The sequence below is a fragment of the Echeneis naucrates genome, chromosome 20, assembly GCF_900963305.1.
Source record: "Echeneis naucrates chromosome 20, fEcheNa1.1, whole genome shotgun sequence".
NCBI lineage: Eukaryota > Metazoa > Chordata > Actinopteri > Carangiformes > Echeneidae > Echeneis > Echeneis naucrates.
Window position 1 is genome coordinate 4,357,257 of NC_042530.1, and position 22,838 is coordinate 4,380,094.

A 22,838-nucleotide genomic window follows, 5' to 3' on the forward strand; every position below is an offset into this window, starting at 1 on the left:
AAAAAACAATCTTATTTTATAAGCACATTAAGCAAATCAATTTAACATAAATTATACGCCTGGGTGACAAAGGCACTGAGTTGAAAGTCATCTGCAAATTGTACACATCAAAGTGTAACACTAAAATAAACTTTTCCCTTTGATAGAAAAAAATTGTTCTTTTTTCCCTTCACTCTTCATGCAAGCTTAAACAGCTGCTAACAGTATCAAAAATCACTGCCTTTTGATATTTTCAAGCAATGTCTTTACAAGCTGACTTTAATGAAACTGCTTAAGGTGTTCCACTGTTTTCTGTCACAGGGAACGCATTTGTGAATTCATTACACACATTCCCACTTACACACAAACACACACACACACACACTCAGAAACTGGGGGGACATTTCAAAATAAACTCTTGAAGTATCTTCTTAGATTTGGCAACCCACCTCCCCCGACCCCAATCCCTACAAACGTGGGTACTGTATTTGTGTTCATTTCATTAGGGCGACTGTTCAGTGTCGAGGGCCCCCTGAGGGGGGAGACTGGCAATGCCGCAGCATTCATCATCATTACATCAGCGACCACCGAGATCTGCTATCTTAGGCTTATCAACACTGCACAAACGCACCACGGCACAGCGAGTTAGAGGGGAGGGGAGAGATGGGAGATGGAGACGATTGAGGCAGATTGTGAGCAAAAGTGGGATAAGAGGGGGAGAAAATGAATGGAGAAAGGGAGGAGCGTGAGTGTGTGTGTGTGTATGTATGTGTGTGTGTGTGTTCATGTATGCGTTCATCCATGTGTGTGCGCCTCACTGTGCCCCTGCATGCCTGCACATGTTCCTCTGTGCATACAATGTGTGTTTTTGCACATTTTGCAGCTATGCCAACAACATTAAGGGCTCCTGCACAGCTGGAATAACTAAAACACTGAGGGGCGATGAGATGAGGGAGGAGGAGTCTGAGCCCTTCGGTGAGATTAGCTGAATCTAGCAATAAAACAGAACACGCTGGCTCAGGCTGCATGTGTTTGCATTGGATAAGGTCAATGAGGGGATGAGGCCCCTTAAGGAGACAGGGGAAGAGCTCGCTGGTGGTTCAAGAACCTGCCATTGGTTCAAAAATCCCTCCTGAGAAGGTGTTCCCAAACTCAATGGCTTTCTGAGGAAACCACATACTTTGGTTCCACCTTTGTGTGTTCAACACTGCACTTATGGATTGCCCTTGGCCCTGGAAGGCACAAAGAGAGCGAGAGAGAGAGAGAGAGAGAGAGAGAGAGAGAGAGAGAGAGAGGAGGTGGGGGAGTTGGGAGGGTTTGGTGGATGTGGCTTCCTTTCACCAGTGAAACTTAACATTGTGCCCAGATGGCTAAGTCTGGCCTACAGCTGATGGGGACCAGCCCCTCAAGTAAGGGCCGTTTAGCAGGAATTAGTCACACCCTGCCACACACACGCACACACACACACACTCACACACACACACACACACACACACAAACATATATACATATCAAATCCCAGATACACACATGCAAACTGCTTTAGTACTCAGCCCTCTCACCCTTTTGTGTACGGTGCCATGGTTTAGCTCTACAGATTATTAGTCATTTACATTCTCATATTATCCATCCAATGTGTGAGTCCCCACTTTTTACAGCCATAGCTTCATGTGAATGTACCTGTAAAATCAACATTAAGGTCATTTAACGCTTCATATTTTCAATATATAAATCATCACATCTATAATCCATTTTTTATGCCTTAATTTTTCTTTTTCTTTTATTTTTTTTTTATAAAAGTCATAAAATAGTAACGATCTGATCTGCTGTCAGAAGTGCACTGCCTCTCCAAATGAGGAGTGTTTATATTTTTTGTCAAGGACAAATAGTGCAAAAAAAAAAAAAAAAAAAAACAACAGCCCATCAGAAGCTTTCAGCGGAGCTAATAAGATTATCCTCGCGTGCATCTTGGTCTCTCAGACCTCTCCCCTTCAGATGCTTTGTAGGGCTGGTGAGGGACCCTGTGTATTGCACAGCAGAATGAGCTGAGTGCATCTTACATTCCTGGGTAACAAACCCGCACGATGTAATCGTAATGCTTACACGATGCCTCTTTTGCGCTCACTACCCAGTAGATAAGGGCCGCATAAAGCACGCACCACAATGGAAATCTCGCGCCTTTTCCCCACAGCCCTCCGCTTATTAGATTGTTTATTTATATATTCTGACTTTGTATTTGCTGTGAGCCACTTGTGTCAGGACAAGAGGGGCTGTGCAGACTGAGACAATGGATAATGCATGTAGTTTCATTGCCATGGTGGCCCAGTTATGAAGTATTGGTTTCCCCTCTTCTGCAATTGAGTCATTGTTTTTCTCGTGCTCAAAGGTAGAGCAGCTTGATCAGAAACGCAGGAAAAGATGCAGAGGAAATACTAATCATACTATGAGAGGAAAGAAAAAGAAAATTTTTCCTCATGAATAAGTTTGGTGGAAGATTTACTTATTTTTCTCCTCTTTATTGAAGACTGGCTTTGTAAAATATCTACATTTCCTGAGTTTATTAGAATAACGAGCTTGTCTTTGCAGCCTCATATATATATATACATACATAGCTGAAGTATTCCTTGAATGGCATATGGCTTTAGAAGGTGCTCTGCGTGACGCCATATCCAGGGGCGCGACAACGCCATCCCTCCACAGCGAACGAGAACATGTTACGCTGCGTGTTGCGGTGTTTGAGGGAGAGCACGGCTCCTACGTGACGCACAGTTGTAAGCGTAGCACAGAGAGGAGAGGGAGGAAGGGGAGAGAGGGACTGTTTCCACTGTGTTTTAGAGTGTATGAGCTTTGCCGTGTGATGATGTGCACAGAGGTAGATACGCCAGGTGCTCTTATACACCTTTCTGTATGCAAGTGCGATCACTGTGTGCAGAACATGAATAGGAGAGGGGACCCCAGGGAGGAGATGAGTGGAGGAAGAGAAATTCCTGTACTGATGAAAGCCTCACACACATCTTCCTCTTCCTCTGCTTCCTCCTGCTCCTCTTCCTCACCCATGCACTCAGGGAGGGATCAAGCAGATAGATGGTCCTGTGTGAGTGCAGTGGCAGCAGGTATGGCATCGACAGAAGGTCTTCACACTTAGCCCTGGGGACTGTAAAATGTGCTCCTCTTATCCTCAGTGCATTAGACAGAAGTGTGTAGCAAAGAACGGAGTATTTGAGGGAACAGAACTAGTCTGAGGCTGTACAGCTACAGGTTATGGAGTCATGGTGAAACTGTCCGGCCCACATTGACTCCAAGTTCCTCCTCAGTTGAGCTTTCCTGCTCGGTTATTTTGTACATACTCCCTCTCCTCCTCCTCCTTTCAATCTGTTTCCCTTCCCTTCATTCCTCTGTGTCATTGGCATAAGTGTTGGAGCAGAGTGAGTCAGTGCTGTTATGTGATTAATGACGGGCCCCGGCGTCTCCGGGGCTGAAAGCTAACAACAGCCAGGGGGCAGCGCGATAATGCACAATAATAAAGCCAGCAGACAATCAGCCAGGCAAAGCAAGGCCTATTAGCTAGCCCCATCAGGACGGCTAAGTGAGAAATTAGCCCTTCCCAAGCCCCGCCACAATTCATCAAGTGCTGCCCCTGAATCCCCCCTCAAGAAGTCATAATGTTTACTTAAAGACTGGCCTCGATGCCCCAGTGGCAAGCTTTATTGGCTCTTATTAATTCCCACCCTGGCCCTTGCGGCCATGCCATTTAAACCGAATTAAAGGGCTGAAAATTGGATGAGATGAAGTTGTCTTGGTGTTTGGCTCTCGCATGATAAAGCCGGACCTAAACAGAGGGAGACTTGAAAAAAATAAGAGGGGAGGGCAAATAAATCGGGATGTAAAGGAATGCTGAATGAAGCTGTCATGAAACGCGCCGCAGTCAGTCAAAGGAATGCATGGGGGGATAGAGAGAGAGAGAGAGAGAGAGAGAGAGAGAGAGAGAGAGAGAGAGAGAGAGAGAGAAGGGTGGGTGGAGGGGGCAAAGAGAAAGGAAGAGAAAATGAAGAAATGGCATTGCTTTAATGCTAGACTTCCTGTGTGGATGGGAACAGCTCCAAAAGGGTAACACTGGGTCACACATTCCACAGATGCAGAAACGGGATGATTTGGTTGTATCCTCAGCTTCTGCTTATCTCTCATCAGACGGGGCTTAAAAAATACCTCAAAATAAGGTCACTCTGTCAGCACTCCAACCTTAATTCAACATGTCAGTGATAGCCAGGAGTAAAAGAAAAAGAGAAGGGGAGTGCACTCACAGAAAGTATGTGCACTTAATGAAGTGGCTTCCCTCTTTTACTAACACAGCAATGAATCACGTTTACAAAGAAAACAACGACGAAATGGGTCTATTTTCATCAGCTTGCTCAAATTACTCCTTATTTAGAGTCTTTTAAAATATGTGGTCGACTACTCATTTATCAAGACAATATCTGCTGATTCCTGCTCCTCAAAAGTGAGAGTATCCCACTTTTCTTTTTTCTATCACTGTAAAGGGAATATCCTTCGGGTTTGGACATCAAAGGAGACATCACCTTTAGCTCTGGAAAACTCCTAGCGGACACTTTGCACTGGTTTCTGAGGTTGTGTAGACTACAAATAATCACAGGGAAGCAGTACAAAGTTGGCTGGCCCTTGTGTAGGTCAGTGAGCAGAGCACACAAGTTAAGAGTCTTGTTCACCTGCGGGTCTGTGTTGCAGGATTGGCGGCAGGTGAGAATGTCTTCTATAGAGTAATATGGAGGGAACCGCAGTGGAGGTGTGAGATCAAAGACAGCTGAAGCTCAGAGGGAGTCCCGGAGATTTCGAGTTCCCTGACGGCTCTCCCAGCGGCAGCGTCGGGAGACAACTCTCTCCTTTCACTTTCATATCAGCCACAGAGCCCCCCCATCCCTCTGTGCAGGCTCATTGGCTCCACACACAAGCACTCTCAAAGGATTTGGCTGTGCTGCCAAACCTGTACCTCACCTAGAGCAACACACCCACACACATACACACACCCACACGCACGCACACACATGCTGTTGCTCATCAGAAACCAATGCATCAAAAACACACAGTTGAATATTTGGGATTTTGAAAGGCTGAGTTGGGAAGAAACTCTTTTCACTCCAAGTGAAAGACACTCACGCAACTGAAATGCCAAGACAGTATCACGCCACACAACGCTGGAATGAGATGCCATAAAGCTCACAGCACTTCCGGGTGGGGGGGAAAAAAAAAAAAACTTCCCGTAAAGTCCAAAGCGCACAGTCACAAAATGGCCCCCTGAAAATCCCCAGCATACACAGCGAGGAACAAGACTGTCATTAGAGAAGCAGCCCCCTCAGGCCTGCCGACTTGATGGTGAGGAAACCAAACATCTGGGTCTATTTACTCGTTTCAGCTGTTTGCAACCCCGCCTCAAATAAATCAGGGAGCTCTAACGCCATTGCTTAGGACAGGTCCTAAACAAACATGCTCGGCGCTTGCCGGCTCGCTCACTCACCTACTCACTCACTCACTCACCTCGGCATGTTTGAGCATCCCAACCGGAGCTAGGCCGAGTAACGCAGGCAAATAAATTTGCGATGAGGAGGAGGAGGAGGAGGAGGAGGCCTTAATTGGAGCGTTTGACAGGTGCCTGGGGTTAATTGGGAAGCATGGAGAGCAGCTGGCTCCACGGTGGAAGTAGAGACGGGGATAATAAGTTCACCCTTTGCAGGAGAGACAGTTAGTGATGAATCAGATCAGAGGAACAGTGTACTGTAATCATCCTCACATCTCCCCTCCTCCACCCTGCTCTACTGACAAGCAGAGACAACCTGGCTCTCAGCTACGCAATCTGGCACCTATCACACAGGACAGCTAGTCACTGGGAAGAGATCACCCTGCGATAGTTCACACACACACACACACACACACACGCACTCTCTCAATCCTGACGTTCATTCAGCTAATCACTCACGCACACAATAATTCTTACCTCTAGGATACAGAACCTAGTTTATCAGTTCTCCGGTCGATGTATGTAAATCTCTCCAACAATGTGTGTACTAATGGCTTATTACTCTGCGTTAGCTGGTTTGCATTGATCTCTATGCCAGAGGGAGATAGGGAAACTAGAGCAGTTCACTGCTTATATGTACCACGCAGGACTATAATCACATCCCAGCTTGTTTCAATAAAGGCAACATTAACATAAACCATCTCAAACACACTAAAACCTTCACCCCCGCTCGGTCCGTGCGAGAAAAGGGGGGAAAAAAACTTTCCTGGATTACACGGTAATCAGGGCCATATGGGATGGGTCGGAATAACTTTGTGTGTCTCCCCGATGTTCTTCCCCACGTATTCAGACTTTCTAAATGAGAAAACTTTTCTTTTTGCTTTTATTTTTTTGTTGAAGAGAGACATTTTTGACTGAGAAAAAAAAACATGCTTCTCTCCTTGGAAACTAGGAGCTGTAAAGGGTTTAGCTATAACACCAAACTCAGTTCCTTGTGCTGGGAGGGTGGCTAAGGGAGCATTTGGGGGCTGAAGGAAGCCCAGGTAGAGTCATAGGCAGTAATGGGAGGAGACAGGGACTTACAGCGCCACACAAAAGCCAGGCTTTATAAATAATTCCAAAAGCTAACAGGATCCGTTGTATGTGTGAATCTGTGAAATACATTCACACATGAATGCACACACCCACAGACACACACACACACACTGCCACCAGGGGGAATAGGTTATTCACACTGTTCCTCTGGGGCTGTTGTGAGGCTGACCTGCCTGGATTGGTAAATTTGGGTGAATATCTTTCTTGTATAGATGATGCAAAAGAAAGAAAACAAGGGGCCTTGAAAAAAAAAAAAAAGGGGTCCATTTCAGCAAGACACACACGTACACAATCACACACTCACTCACTCATAATGCAGGGCAGCAAAGCACACCGGAGACCTGTCTTGTAAATCTCTTTGTGAAAGCAGCTTTGGGGGGTAGACAGAGGCTTACACACTGAGCCCTGAGGTAGAGCTACAGACTCCACTCCCTCTAACCCCCTCATGGTCTTTCTGCCTCTCCCACACACATACTCTGCGCTCTCATCTTCTCTCTTCCTCACTTTTCCACCTACCCCGCGTTTCCCCCTCCTTTCTTGCCCTACTCTCACCTTTTCCGTCACTCTCCTCACCCCCCTCCCTCCATTTCTTGCCTCTCCCCGCTCTCTCTCTGTCTGCTCCCCTCCGTCCCAATCCGGGCGCCGGAGCGCTGGTCCTTAGCCCTGCAGGCTCCCATGGTGTTGCAGTGACTAATGTCCTGCCTTTGCTCAGACAATGAGTTTGAGGCTGAGCCGGGAAAGTGTTGAGGAGGGAAAAAGACTCCAGCACCTTTGACAAATGGAACCCTTCGCACTTCTTTTCCCACTAAGGGAGGCTTTACAATGTCGCGCTCCACGCTCCACATCCTCCGAGGGAAGGCTGCAACCCGCAAAGCCGCATCTGGGGGAATATAATGAATTCTTTGGGAAGTCAAACCTGGCTTTCTTCATGAATAAGATATATTTCCAAAGCATGTCGACCCCTCTTAATAAAAACAGCAGTCTGGCAGGAATAGCCAAAGCCGTTTTAGGGCCCCATATACACGTTAATATTTCTGTTTCTCTATAAATTTTCTCAGGCCCACTTTTCTCCAGGCCTGTCACTGCAAGGCCGGTCCTACGTTTCCCTCGAAGGTGTAGGAGCCACGATGACAAACTGTCATTAAAAAGCAGCTGGGGTCTTTCCTCTCTTTCAAGGAACTCAAACTCTTGGATGCGCCCTCCTCTTCCCCACACACCCTACCCCCCATGAAACCCTGAAAGGAACTGGGCTTTGTCTGCGGGAGCAAAGGAGAGAGGAACCCCCCCCAACAACCCGACCTCCCCTCCCCAAACCCTGTTCCTCACTCCCTGCGGAGTATTGTTAAAACACAGCCCCCTCTCTTTCCGTGGCCTGGGCTCTTAAAACAGCATGCTTTGCATGAGAAAAAACGATTAGTCTTCAAATGTTGCGCTGTCAAAGGAGGGCTCTTTTAGGTTGGGGCAGCAATTTGCTCAGATAGTAGACTTCCCCTTTTGTTTTTTGTTTTGTTTAGTTTTGTTTTTTTTAAGATGAGGCATCATTACAGCCAGGATCTGTTAGCATTCATTGCTGAGGAGAACACACAAGAGGGGTTTATATGGGATGCCTGCGGCCGTCCTTCTCCAACTTGCCCCAAGTCCACAGTAGAGTTAAAATTAAGGAGCAGAATCGGGAAGAGGTGCTCATCTAAACATGTTTGGAGAGCCGGGGGAATGTCCGGGTCTGTGCTCCATTCAGGTATTAACCTTAAGATTTACATCTGACATCCAAACAATAACCCCATCCTTGACCAACACTCCAGGATGCAACAAGACTGAGGAGTAACTCCCCCTGAAAGACAACTACGAGCAGCATGGGAGAGAAAACACATGGGGTTCACATTGTGAGCTTCACTGAATGACAATGCACAACTTCATTTTTGGTGCAAGGATATTTTTGTTTAAACATTTGGAGAAAAAAAAATTACTAATGGTTTGGAGGAATAAGTGTGTGTGTGTGTGTGTGTGTGTGTGTGTGTGTGTGCGCTGCCTTCCTGCAGTAGAGAAAGCCTGACTCATGGCTTCACACATCAAGAACCAGGGGTAAGTGACAGATCATTGTTCACAGCAAGCAGCCAGTTCATCTGTCCCCCAATCACCACCCCGGACGAGAAAGCACAGACCCCCTCATGGATGCCACTACCGGCTCCCATCAAAGCTGACACAATGCCACATCTGCAATAACAGCCCCAGCCCCCGGGAAACTGTCTTAAAACCGCTCAACTTTACACACACATACACGCGCACACAAGCAAATGGGCCCCCGACTAACCAAAAGCACTTCGCCTCTTGTTGCGATACTTCACACGGAAGACTTAAAGACATTTTTACGACAGCTTCAGCAAACAGAGGAGGGGATGAGCGGCGCCCTCGTGCTGGCGTGACCTGTCCTGTTCCTCCTCAAGCCTGTGAGAAAAGAAAACACAGCCGCGAGCTGGCACACTCTTCATTCTCACACTCAAACCTGTGCAATAAAATTTACCATGACCTACAACGGGGGCTTATGTTGAGCTGTCAAACACGGCTTCACCGATCATAAATTCAAATCACTTGATTCAGATGTATTTAACTTTTCTTTTCTTTTTTTTTTTTTTTTTCTGCCGTGCTCGGTGCCTCACTCTGGGACAGGAGTTGACCAGACTAATTGTCAGGTCCAGTTGGAGTTTCCAGCAGGCCAAAGTCATGGAAAACAAACCAGCCCTCTTTCAGCCCCTGCTAAGGCAACTTGAGCTCCCACTTTTTTCCCTCCCATTTCAGTAAAATGAAAAAAAAAAAAAAAAAAAAAAAAAAAAAAAAAGTTGCTCCCACAAGAGGAGGAAAAACACAAGAGACAAAATCTAAACTAGCCATATAAGTTTGTGTGGGTGTTAAATGAGAAGAAACAGACCTGCGAATGAGAAGCAGAATGCTGTGCATAAGTGAGACGAGGTGCTGACTGTTGTGGCAGCGATTTATTTGCAAACGCCCGGAGTGTATTAAGATGCCTGAATGTAAAACACATTTCTAAAAATCACAGTACGACATCTTGAGGCTCACACACTCTTCACCGTCGCCCCTTCCACCATGCCCCCCCCCCCCAATCGTACGCCTTATCCAAAGACATCACCCAGCTTGAAAGGTGCCTTTAGCAGGCTCCTTGAAGCGGGGAGAGGGGGTCCCGCTCTGGGACAATGATGGTTGAGGTGGAGGGGAGCCGGGGGAGCAGGAACACATAGCATATTAAATCTGCTGGCGGAGCTGGGTCGTCTGCCCGAAGAGCCAGAGAGCCAGATCTGAGGCATGCCCTGAAGGGATGGCTGGGCCTGGGGATTAGGAGGCCAAGGAGAAGCCCTCGCACAACCGAAGACCCCTTCTTGTCTCTGCTCGCACGCAAATGCATCCAGACGTTTTTGACGCTCCTCAGGTCTGCCATCTCAGCCCAACTTTTCATTGCACTCCTCCGCGCCTCGCAAGACCACAAGTGCACACACGCACACACACACCCATTTCTTTTTTCCCCTCAATCGCTACCTCTGTCTGACTTGTCCTCCCTTTTTCCCCTACTGTGTCTGTTTCATTTGATGTCAACATATGAAAGTAGCAGCTCATCAAAGTGAGAGACCCTCTATTCAACTGCACCAGTTATATGCAAAGGAAGCAACAGCGAATCATGTTACACAGGGAATTACTCCAAACTTTAACCAGTCAGATGGCGACTTTCTATTTAACAATAAATTATTTAAACTTTTGACACCTCTGTGAGATTCCTTGAAACTCCCAATTAACAGCAAATGGAAGAAAAAGCACACAACAGGAAAAAAAAAAAAAAAAAAAAAAAAAAAACACACACACACACACTCAAGCCACAGCAACCAACAAAACAAGCAAACTAACACTAAAAACATACCACACTCCTCATTATCTTGAGGAAAATCTGTTTCCTTCACATTACTCTTGCCCTAACAAAACATGTGCCACCTCTTTGAGGGCTTCAGGTCACGGCATTAGCACAACAACACAGCTCATTAGGGCCTCTTGCATATAAACCTGATAACAGGTACTCTTCCTGCTGGGTGTGGACAGTCTGCCTTTAGTTGTGAATGTAAGGCCTATTTAAGAAAAAAAAATAAGAAAAGGAGAAGAGGGCCATACCTCAAAAGCTAATAGCATGTCATCTCCCTGCATTAACATGACAGCCTCTTATTCTGCCAGGTCACAGGTGTCCCGGGCCAGTGTCGCTATGCATAATTTCCCTTAAAGTAGTGCTCAAAGTTGAGATAAAACGGCACGCTGCTGCTGCGGCTATCTGACGGACTGACTCCTGGAGAGGGGAACGTTATCCGACTGCTCCTCACGTATGGAGCTGGAGAAACGGAGAGCGGCAGTGATACATCTGTGCTGGCTACAGTCAGCAAATGGCACCGAGTTGTGCATCTCCTTCCTGCAGATTAGCATCTTAAACACTGCTGCATTCATCACTGCTGCTGCATTATAATGAGGCCGAGGCTCTCTTCTGGCTAAAGGTGCACCTGTTTGACGTCAGTCACGCCAGTGGCTATTAGTTTCAGGTTTAATAATAACTACAATAATTGCAAGTATACATAAATAATATTCTAATATATTTAGAATTGGAGAGATAAATTTAGGTTTTAGGATATTTCATGCAAGATATTTGGAAAATGTCATCTGACCTCTACAATATCGTCTAAACCTGGAAATTTAAGTGATGTATTCTGAATAACGTTGTTTTGTAGAATATTAACCAGCACAAAAATGTGAATCACTGAATGATCAGTCAGCCTTTGAAAATTTGACTGCACTTCACTTAAGACTGGTTGCAAGCATCAGATCTTAGATTCAGCCCTAACGTTGAAAATAAAACGCTGTAATAATTTTGGCCTCTGATGATAATGGCAAAAAGGATATGATCTGGTATTTTTAATTATGAGCATTATTTTAAAACACCTTATTAATAAAATCACAGACTAAAAATTACAAAACATGCAAGAAAAAATGCTCAGTCATTTTTGTTTAATGTCTACAAATAAAATTATAAATATAACATGTTGCCTATTTAATATATATGATATTAGGCCTAAAGTGAGAGTAGTTAAAGGCCTGATGTGGTGCAATATTTTTTATAGAATATTTGGGCATTTATTCATTTCCACATGTGAGGCCTGTGAAATCTTATTTTGGTATTAGAAATAAAATTGTGGGAATATTAAATAATAATTTATGTAACAATCCCCTTTTTTATTTTATTAGATAAATGGGACCAGGACCTAAGAAAACTCTCCTCACAGCCAAATCTGCAGCCAAGATGAATGATGGAGCTGCCTAATAAAAATAGCTCGAAGGAGATTTTTATCTGTGTTAACTTGTGGTGTTAAACATCTTATTTGGTGTGTTCAACCACTGCTCCGTCTTCAAGGCAGCCAGACCTCCATTAATAATTTGCCAAGTGTCAAAAAAAATGGGAGGATTTGAGCTGCACCGCATGGCTGAGCACCTCGGACCCTCGTCGTCCGTGTGAAACCCGAGAGCAGACAAGCAGATAAAATGTGGAACAGCTGGCGAGGACAGGAGGGAAAGTTTCAAACAAATATCTGCACATGTGGAGGCTCATGGAGGGGGGGGCTTTCAATCGTTTTCATGTCCAGCACCCCCAAAACGCACACACAGACTTCTGTGAGAGATTGTTTCTACTTCTTCTCCCCCCCTCCACTCGGCACCAGACCATCTGAGAGTTTGTTTTTTCTTTTATTTAATGTTGATTTTGTTTTTCACTGAATGCCTGGCTGGCTATGAAAGCCACAAACATTTGACTGCATTAGTCATCCTTATCTACTTTTAAATTATTTCAATTTCCCTGAATCATAATTAGCTAAATTATAGTGGATTTATGGCGTTTCTCATTTTGCTCGGGGCCCCATAAAACTCCCCACATGGACCCCTGCCGGGCTACAGACCCCACTGTAATGGGCTTAAATTTTTCTGAGTACACGCACATGTCCTCAAACACGCTATGATCTACTGATGTACCCTGATTTTTTTTTTTTTTCCTTTTTCTTCCAGGTCATTAAAAGAAACTTGTCCATCGCATTGTAAACAAGACGGATTATGAATAAAATTTTCCTTCTCCTCACTGATCTGCTTTAACTCAGGTCAGGTTTACAGAAAGTGTCACTTTTCCTGCAGAAACTGGAAATGCCAAGAATTATTTAACTTCAGTGGCAAGATGTAATTTTCAAATATTTAAAAAAATATCAAATCACAGCTAAATATTTACTTTTCTTTTCCTGTGCAAACATTTCTCTCTAAAATTATGTGTGTATTCAAAAAAGAAGGCCTGGAGTTGACTTGGTGAGTTCGAGATATTTGGTCCTTCGAGCAGCAGTTGTGTAAAAATATGTTATGCAGCAAAATGAATCATTCCTGCATGTAAAGGTCAAGGGTCAGCCCCGGGGTTGGATGTTTTAAAAGAAAATGTCTTACGTAGCTTCTTCATTCACCTTTCCAGTAACACACATATGAAATATGGTCACACATGCACATATATCTGCATGCCCCCCACCCCTTCACGTTTCCTCAATGTCCACACAAGTTCATTAAGTTTCTGTACAAAATAAAAATATACCAACACGTGTTTTCGTCTTTCAACACAAAAAAAGTGACTGCGTTAAACTTAACGCTGCTTCAGACTAGTTTTAAGGGCGCACATCTTTCCGTCAGGACGCTTTTAAAGTTTTTAACAACCCCCAGTCATTTCACAGACTGAACCAGATCCACCCAGGACCAAGTGGATCCAGTCCGTGCTGCGTTCGCTGCAGTTCTTCCAGGATCCGAGATTCGAGGCTTTTCATCGCCGCTTTAAGAAGCTGCTGTTTTCTGTCCCCCCCCCTCCTCCTGCCCCTGCACCTAATCCACTTCATGTCTGAATCTTTGCTGGTGTGAAACTCCATCGTTGTGAAATGTGAAACCTCTGCTGCTCTGCCTTTCCCAAACTTTACAAGCAGACGCCAAATACGCGCAACACTCCTAAAAAAAAAAAAAAGTCCTCTCCGCTTGTGTGAATGCGGACACTTACTTCTTTCTGGGTGTTTCTCCTCTAAAGTCTTCACTTTTTGGATCTTCTCAGAAAAGAAAATTATCTCTCTTCCTTCTCCTTCTTCTTCTTCTCCTCTTCTACTTCTTCTTCTCTTCTTTCCAACTTGCAGATGTGCCTCTGGAGTTGCCTTGGACTTTTCTGTTTTTTTTTTTTTTTTTTTTTTTACGCTGCAACTCCAACTCCAAAACGGCGCTGCCAGAGTTTTCCCTCCTGACTGTCCTTCTTCTTCTCCTCCTCCTCCTCCTCCTCCTCCTCCTCCTTCTTCTTCTTCCTCTCACAGTTTTCTGTGTCCAGCCTCCGCCGGAACAACAGCATCAGCCCGCCGATAAAATGTGCCGATCTCAGCCCGCAGATGTGCGTGAAAGGCGCAGAAGCGTCAGAGCAGCGCATGGAGAGTTGTTGTTTCATTTAGTGCGCTTTTTTCGCGGAGAGAGGGCGAAGTGTGGGTCTCCAGCTGCTCCTTCCTCCGCCTGACTCCTCCCTTCTGGATTGCTCCCTCCTTTACTCAGTGCCTCCCTCCTTTTTTTTTCTGATTTTCTGAACCCCCCCTTTCTTTTTCTTTTTCTTTCTTCCAGTTTGTATTTTGGAAACTTTGGTGCTGAATAGTCTTTATGTTATAGCTTTAGGGGGCGATATAAAAACTCAGATTCCCTACATTTCTGTTCCTCATGGGCCTTCTTCACACACAAAGGAGAATTAAACAAACCCTGGCTCAGTAAATGTATGTTTTTAAGTTTATTTCTAAGGCACGTTTGAAGACAGTTTGATTTTAACAAAAGTACTGTAGAGATGGTTATTTAAAAAAACAAAAGTAAAGAAAGGGAAATTAAAAATCCAAAAAAAGGAAAGAAAGTAGTTTTTTCACATGCCTCTTTTCCTGTTAGCTTTCACCCTGTTTTACCTCGTCTGTCTGTGAGTGTTTGAATGACTTCATCATAGACGCTGCAATGACTCTGCTCTATAAAAAACATTATAAAAAGCAGTACAAAACATTTTCATCTGTTTTTGCACATATCAAGTGCAACATTGTGGAGAACTGCCAGCCGCTCCTCACAAAAGCATAAAAAATATGTTGATCCGTATATTCATGTACAATTCAAATCATAAAACTTAATGTAGCGTACATAAGGGCACTTAAATATGAGTTAAAAAGATCCACTTTTAATTTTGATAAAATGAAATGTTAAAGGTCAAATTAAGCGTTGATTTGTTTTGTAATTGCAAAGGAATTTTTTTAAGTGTGTTAAATTTGTGCTATTAACTGCTTTTATCCAGATAATTCACTTAGGGCTCTCTCTCAATTATCCACGTTAAAAGACACACATTTACATTATGGAGCAATTTGACTCGCATATTGGAAATTGTCGATATATGAGGGCTAAAACAGTCCCCTGAGCTCAGCCTTCAGATGGATATCTAATGCTGCGGTAAAGGAGAGGAGAGCCCTCCTGTAGGGTTAGATATAATCAATATACATAATCAATATACAGGGAAATGATGTGGTAAGAGAGGTCTTTAAGGTGCTGTTTCAATCAATGAAGAGGTGGGAGATAGGAGAGGAAAACCACCAGTTAATCGTTTAAACAGGATGTGAATGAATGTGTGTGTGCGTGTGTGTGTGTGTGGCCAAGAGGTCAAGTCCATCAAAGTGTAGGAAGTGAATCCATCCTGATCCAAACACATATCCTGGCAAATAAGGAGTGTTTAGGTGATTTTAACAGTCATCCTCCTGATGTTTTCTCTGCCACTGAAGTCCACGCTGACTAATTAGCGCCGAAATCAATCAGACACGAAGCTCTTCTGTCACCACTGTCAGCATCTTTGTCATCAAAACCCCCAAATGTTAAGCTCTGATTTTGTGAGAATATGAGGACGGATTTTGGTAAGAGCAATTTCTTCCTTCGCTGCTGCCAATAAAATGTCACAATAAAAGCCCAAAAGCTGATATTTGATGATCTCAAATGGAAATACAGACATAATAAATAACAAATGCTGAATTGCTACAAATGCAAAATGACAGCATATGAGCTGGGATAGAAATCAGTGTCCATACAATGAAAACGCTTGTGTCTGTGACGGCAGGAAGTCAGGCCCGGGAGAGGAGACAGTCAGAGATGCTCCGTAAGACACGACTAATTCTCCTGTCAGTTTGTCAGGCGGTGCTCATCTGGCCTGGACTACACAGAGATAAAGTCCTTGTTATGAATCTCTCACAGAGAATCCAAGGAACGTAGAGGTTGGGGGGTGGGGGAAAGTACGGAGGGAGTGAGGGAGGGTGGGTGGGTTCGAGGGGGCGAGGTGTTGGTGGTGGGGGAGAACAAGAGGGTAAAGGAAGGAGGGTGGGGGGGTGCACATGGGCATCAGTAGGGTTAGCGGCTCCCGAAAGTATTTCATCAAAGAGGGCCAGGATCCTAGGGATTGAGATTCTGCCTGGAGGCAAGTAACCATTGGTCTCCCAAGAACATATTCCAAAGTAGGACTCGCAGAGCCAAAGCACACATCAAAAGCACCTCTGTAGCCAAAGCGATTCTGGAGGAGAAAGAAAGGGGTTCGGGTCCCTTCTTGGCCCCCTTTAAGTCCAAGATCTCACCCCAATTAAGAAGGAACTACTGTTTGTTCCAGACCCCGAGATCTGCAGACAGGGAGGTGTACTCACTAAGGTAGACACACACACACACACACAGAACCAGGCCCAACAATAACACTCACACACCCTCACCGACTGACTCACATATTGTCACATATATCCCCCTCACAGCTATCAGGAGCTGAAAGAAATGCTGCGGCTCGTGCTTTATTTTTTCAAATGATGACCAACCGACAGAGCGTGGGGTTCCAGCTTTTAGTCGTGAGCTCACTGAAATAATATGCAGCACTCAGTTTTGTTCACGTACGTTAGACGAGTAACAGTAAATCAATTCTTGGCAGAATGTTGTGTTGGCATTTGGATTTTTGCCTTTAATTCTTCGCCGCTGGACAGATGTCACTGTGAAATGGATACGGCAAAATGAGCATATTATATCCACACAGATGTAGCTGCTGCAGGAGCAGAGGAGTGACAGAGGCTCCTGTGATTCTCACAGCAGATAAACTGTGTTTTATCGAAAAAGGAACGCCTCAACTATTGAGGAAAATAGTCTTTTACAAGCGAAGCCTTGTGTTCAAAATTTTACTCGAGTAGAAGAACAGAAGTTGTACACAGGATGTGGGCTCATCCTGCAGAATGCAGTTTATGTTCGTCGTGTAATTACAGTGATATTTTGCATTTTGATTATATCAAGGTGGAGATTTTTACTTTAACTATTTGGACAACTGGTTTGTTCATTCCACTGCAAGGCAGCAGAACAAAATTTCAAGACTAGCATATTTTCAATGTAAAACCCAGATGTGCACAGCAACAGTGAAACAACTACAGTGGAAGGTTACAGCTGTTAAAAGTAAGATATGAAGATATTTTATTCTCAAATCTGGAAAATAAGTAACAGGTGACATAAAATGAAAAGATGATGGGGCTGTGTTTCATCGCTTTGGTGGAACTGACTCATTTTAAGAAATCTAAATATTCCAATGGTTGGATTTGCCAAAGCCCCAACAACTCATATTTTCTCTGATGGAGAAGTGTTGACTGTGTCCTGTGAATTATGAGGAGAAGTGTAAATAATACATCTGGTGAGCCGGTGCTTCAGCTGAATGCTGTTCAGCTGTGGTGTTTGCGGTTTAACGCCATCTTGGGACCTGTGCTGCATGTCATGACTCCTCTCTAACTCCTCATGTTTCCTCTCTGTCTGTTTAACACGCTGTTACGATTTAATTTTAAACAAATAATGAGACTTTTTCTGGACTGAGAGCATCACCAACATGATTCCAGTCACTTACTGTGCTGGAGTGACATCTGGAGCGAAATCAGAGCACAATAAACCAAAACCTCCCGCTTGGCAGTGGTTGAAAACACAAATACAAGTACATTTACTCAAGTACTGTACCTAGTTACAGATGTGTATTAAAATGTGAAAAAAATGCTTGATTTGATCATCCAGCAGACCACAAATAACATAAAATAAACCACAACAGTCAACACATCAGTTGAAATAATCAAATAATATGAAATCTAATTATGTAACACTTAGTGGGTTAGCGCACTGCACTGATAATTCTTTTAAACTTTTATTTAACTGGCATTTTGAAGGTGGGACTTTCATTTGTATGCAGCATGGTTATTTTTAGGTAACCATGCTGCCTGGTTACTGTGTCATCAGGGGCAAGTTGGAAAAGTTGTTTGTTTTTTTTTTCTTGACAAAGTGATCTGACCATTAAGATAGACTTTTAAAAACCCATTTTATAAAAAATAGTTTTCCATAACAATTTTGCAATGAAGCTCACATTTCATGATCAGGAGGTCACTTTAACACTGTTAATGTTCCTGTGAAAGCCATCTATCACCACAACATCATGGGCTAAGAAAAGCTGTGACGTTTTCAGCTTTGTGGTATTACATTTTTCAGATAATCCAGTAGGTTGTAAATAGTTCCTTTTTCTGAGAAGTAACCTTGTCCATTAATGGAATATTTGATCCCAAAATCAAAAATCACCAAATTTGGAAATGGGTTGTTTTTATAGTTCAATGAAAAAAAGGGGGCACCAAAAATATAAGAACAGAGAAGTCTGCTACTTGTTTCCTGTCTGTATCTGCAGCGTCTGTCATTATCTGACAAAAGGCCCTGAAGAATTTACTCAAAGTGTTTGCTTGCTCTTAATCTCACATCTACAAGCGCTAAGTGCGTTGACCAACAAATGACTGCAGCCACCTGACACCAGGCTCGGCCCCTGACACCAGGCATTCATGATTTGGGGCCAAATAAACACACCATGAAGTGTTTGTCAGTGATTTGTACTCCACTGTGTGTCTAAGTGTTATCCATCCTTAAACTGTGGACATAGAGTTCAGAAAGTCGCCTCCCCTGTCTCTTCATGTTGGCTTTTCCTCTTCTCTTATTTTTGTATCACCTGTACACACTTGTACTTGCAACCCCCACCGCCTCCTGCCTGCCGTTGGTATTGAGTGGCTTGAGTAGGCCATTAGTGTGAATGACTGATAAGACTCTCAGTCCCCAATAATCCCCCCCCAAAGAAAGGGGGGGATATTTGCAGTTATTTTGAGTCAGTCAGAAATAATAAACGCAATAGTATATTCTCTTGGGCTATTTAAGCAATTTCCCTGTGATAACATCCCGTGGGGATTTCATGTGGATTCAAAATGACGACATAATAAAACCACGATGCCTGCACCCCCTTATCAGGGGGGATTAAAAGGGAATAATGAAACGGAGAGGGTTATGAGCCTTGTGTGGTATGAATATGATTATCTAATGGACTCCAATGGAAAGGCATATTAATTCCACTTTAACATGAGACCTTTCCCAGACTATCTCCTGCCCCTGGCTCCTCCTAAGACCCCTCCCTCCACCCCCCCTGCCCGAACCGTTTCTCTGCTTCTTTCTCCTCTTCCTTTAAGTTTAAATAATCACTCTGCTTTCTCCACAGAAGTCATTATGCCCGCCGTCTATCTCTGTGTATGAACGTGAGCATGGGAGAGTGATAAATCCCCCCCTCAACCCTCCTTCTTCATTTTTCACACTCTTTTCTCGTTTGATTGGAGTGTGTTGGCCTCTTAACTTTCAGACAAAAGCACTCTAGGCAATTGTCAATATTCAGATTTTTTTTTTTTCTTGCACAGAGATCATTGTTGGTTGAAGAATGTGGGTCACTTTCATACAAACTCAAATCAAACTTTCTGAGCACGCAGTTGAAATCATATTACATGGTTTGATGTTGGACTTAGCAAGGCTTTTGTATTTGAAAGACATCACTGAAAGGAATTCACTATTCATGTAAATATATGCAGCGAATTTTCTATTTTCAATTTCAGAAATGCATTTTTTTAATCTGAAATTTGGGCTGTCCTTGAATGTTTTAGCATTAAATAATGATTTCTTGGGTAAATTAACACATGCATTGTTTTTAGGAAGCATTCTCCAGTCCAGATTTCAGACAGGTACAGGCTCTGCTGTCAAGCATCTACGATGTTGTCAGAGACATAGAGGTTATGTGTGTATTTTGCCATTGATCTCGACTGATTAAACGTACGTCTTCTTTTGATCAACAACAAAAAGTCCCAGACGGATTGAGTCCCGGAATGGGGGGCCATCATTAGACCCATTAGGAGCAATAAGCCTCCTTGAGTTTTCCTTAGTGGAGTCCATTTTCATCCGGTGAGGCACGGAGCAGTATTGTGGATCAGCACACATCCTGAGAGCAGACAGAGCTCCCACAGGACACAGTTAAAAAAAAAGAAAGCATCAATATTTCATCAAACTGCTCTCTCTTTCTGGTCCAGATCAAAGCCTCGACTCCCACAGTCCTATAGGTAGAGAGGACTCTTTTGTTTTTGCTCCTCAGGTAGAGCAACAGTCAGACTCTGCTCGCTTTTGGAAGCCTCGCAATGCTCAGCCCATCCATCTTACGGCTTACTGCCTCGCTTTTGGAAGAGGAGGTAAAAGGAAGAGTAGAGACTGGGAGGGTGAAAACATGTTCCACAGATGCCCAGAGATTGAACTTCTTGGTGTTGTAGTGTTATGTTATTTCCTTTTTTTCTCCCCGGGTTGGTCCATAGCAAGGCTAACGGTGGAGGCAAACAGAGGCTGTTGCACTTTAACTTTGAAGGAGTTAAAATTTTGTAATGCATCTGCATTTTCATCAGCTTTACTCACGTTCAAACAAATCTGCTGCTTCGTGTGACTAGACTCTGTAATGCCTGCGGCGAATGATGACCTTCGGGTTCACTGATTCATGACTCAGCAGACTTACATATTTCTGGCAGGTTTTGAAAGAAGTCCCGGGGCCATGAGTGACCATGCTGGTCATTTTGTATGACAGTGATCAGCAGCTCAATGCAAATCTAAATGAGGGGGAACGTTAAACCAAAGTGAAATTGGATACAAGGTGATACCGTTTAAACTGACGGCGTGGCCAAAGCAATCACTAGAAAAATCATGATATAAAGTAATGATGTTTTTGATTTGAGGGCTGGGTTTGGCACAATATAACACAAAAGTACCACATGTTCTAAGTTTGCATCCTTTAATTAATCCTCACAAATGATCAACTCCCCAAAAAGGGCCTTTTATATGCTGCTCACTTCCAGATATTTTTCTATTTGAACGAACGACGAATGGCCCTCTTATTTAATTCGCCTTGATGTGTTCGGTGTGTTTGTGCGTTGCTTTCTCTCTGTCATGGTACGTGTGTAAATGTGTTTACTCCCCTTTTCCTACATTAACTGTGGTTTTCTGTTGTCCCTGAATACACCTCTCCTCCACTCATCATCAGCGTCAATCTGTGGCTGTCACTCGGCGCCGGACAGTGACTAACGACACTCCCAGTCAGTCAAACACTTATCACCGCGCAGGTAACACACAGGCCTGGAAATGACTGACATGAAATGGAAACGTCTCTCATTCTGTGGGCTCCGGAGCTGAAGTGAAATATTAGCTGTGGGAGAGATGGCGGATGATAAGAAGCTCCCTGTTTGGGCTGGAATTGTGGAGGTCCAAGTTCTATTACATTTCTTTTTCACCACAGAGTGGGATGAAGATCCTGTTTGCTTGGATAAAGGATTGCGTTCCTTTTCCATTCCCTTTCTTTAATGCATTACTTCACTGTTTTCACAACATGTTTCATATTTTACAGATGAGCCAACTTTCGTGATGAGCTATTTGTGACTTGGTAAAGTAGACAATGGTACTCAAAGCCAGCGGGTCATAGTTACATACATGAGCCACCGTCCCTGAGGATTTCTGTGGCCCCCAGAACCAAACCATAGGCCAGCTGAAACCAGACTGCAGCCCATTCAATGTCAACGGGTCACATATGCTTACTGTGTCTCTCCTATTACTCATAGACTCTGCCACATCCTCCCTCTATCCTTCTTCCTCTCTCTCTCACACACCGCTTCACTCGCACACATAAAACACACACACACACAATTCCCCCTGTGCAGAAAAGATGGATGATATCTTGCCAAACCACAGGTGCTGCTCTACTTGTGAGTCTTTCACATTCTTCACAACACACTTCAGACTTGTTAGCTGGTTTTTTCTTGCTTTTTTTTTTTTTTTAAACACATATTTTTTTCCGGTCCTGTTGGTGCAACTTGGGATCTGTGGCATAATGAGGAACATGGATTTTCAATAATGAAGCATGCGATCAGTCTGCCTGTCTATTAGCAGTTCTTCACAAGAGCAAGGCAACCTCTCATGAACTTGAAACTTCATGAGCAATGCTGCTCCCCACCGATAGGGGCCTCCTGCTCACAGGTAGGCCTCGCCACTAGATGGGGCTATTTCCCTGAAAGCCAAACCACCAGCTCAATCTGCTGAGCAAGCTACACCACCTAGTGGCATAAAATGCCAGCAGCCTGGACCAAAAACAATGACAGACTGTAAACTCACCTACATCTGAAAAATAGATATGAGATGATTGTACCTACCCACACATTTGTGTTTAGGAGAAACAAATGCACACATGGGATGGAAATTAGTGATGATTCTAATGGTGGCTGAGTTAGTCATCATATATTTAGTGAAGCTTGATTTTAGGAACTTGTCTTTTTCATGAGTAGTGCCCTACTGGCCTCTACTCTACTGCAGCGAAGAGGGAAATTCCTCTTCAGTATGTCACGTTTCATGTGTTAGTTATGAGTTTCACTAGACAACTCTAAACTGGGGTGGTTTCATTTTGGTAACCACCTCAGGCCCAAATAGGGCAAATTGTCACACACACACACACACACACACACACACACACACACACACACACACACACACAAAAATGAGCAGAGATTTAATTTTACTTTCTTCTGTTGCTCCCCATTAATGATCAGAATCAGCTGTTCAACTCTCCTAATGATTTTGTTTTTATTAAGCGTCAAAATTTTATTTTTACGAAAAGTTTTTATCCAATAAATAGTACATCCATTTTTAACATTTATTGTAAGGTATTGTTTATGAAACAAGAAAATGAAAGATGTTTTGCAGTATGATATGAGAC

The 22,838-nt window shown here is 43.7% G+C and overlaps 1 protein-coding gene across 1 annotated transcript in view; it reads right to left on the reverse strand.

The window, feature by feature from the left end:
* gli3 (GLI family zinc finger 3) overlaps nt 1-14,192 on the reverse strand; it is an 87,903-nt gene extending 73,711 nt beyond the window's left edge. The window contains exon 1 of the mRNA XM_029528998.1: nt 13,713-14,192. The gene's annotated coding sequence lies outside the window, so the exon portion shown is untranslated. The remainder of the gene's footprint in view (nt 1-13,712) is intronic.
* Nucleotides 14,193-22,838: the final 8,646 nt, after the last annotated feature.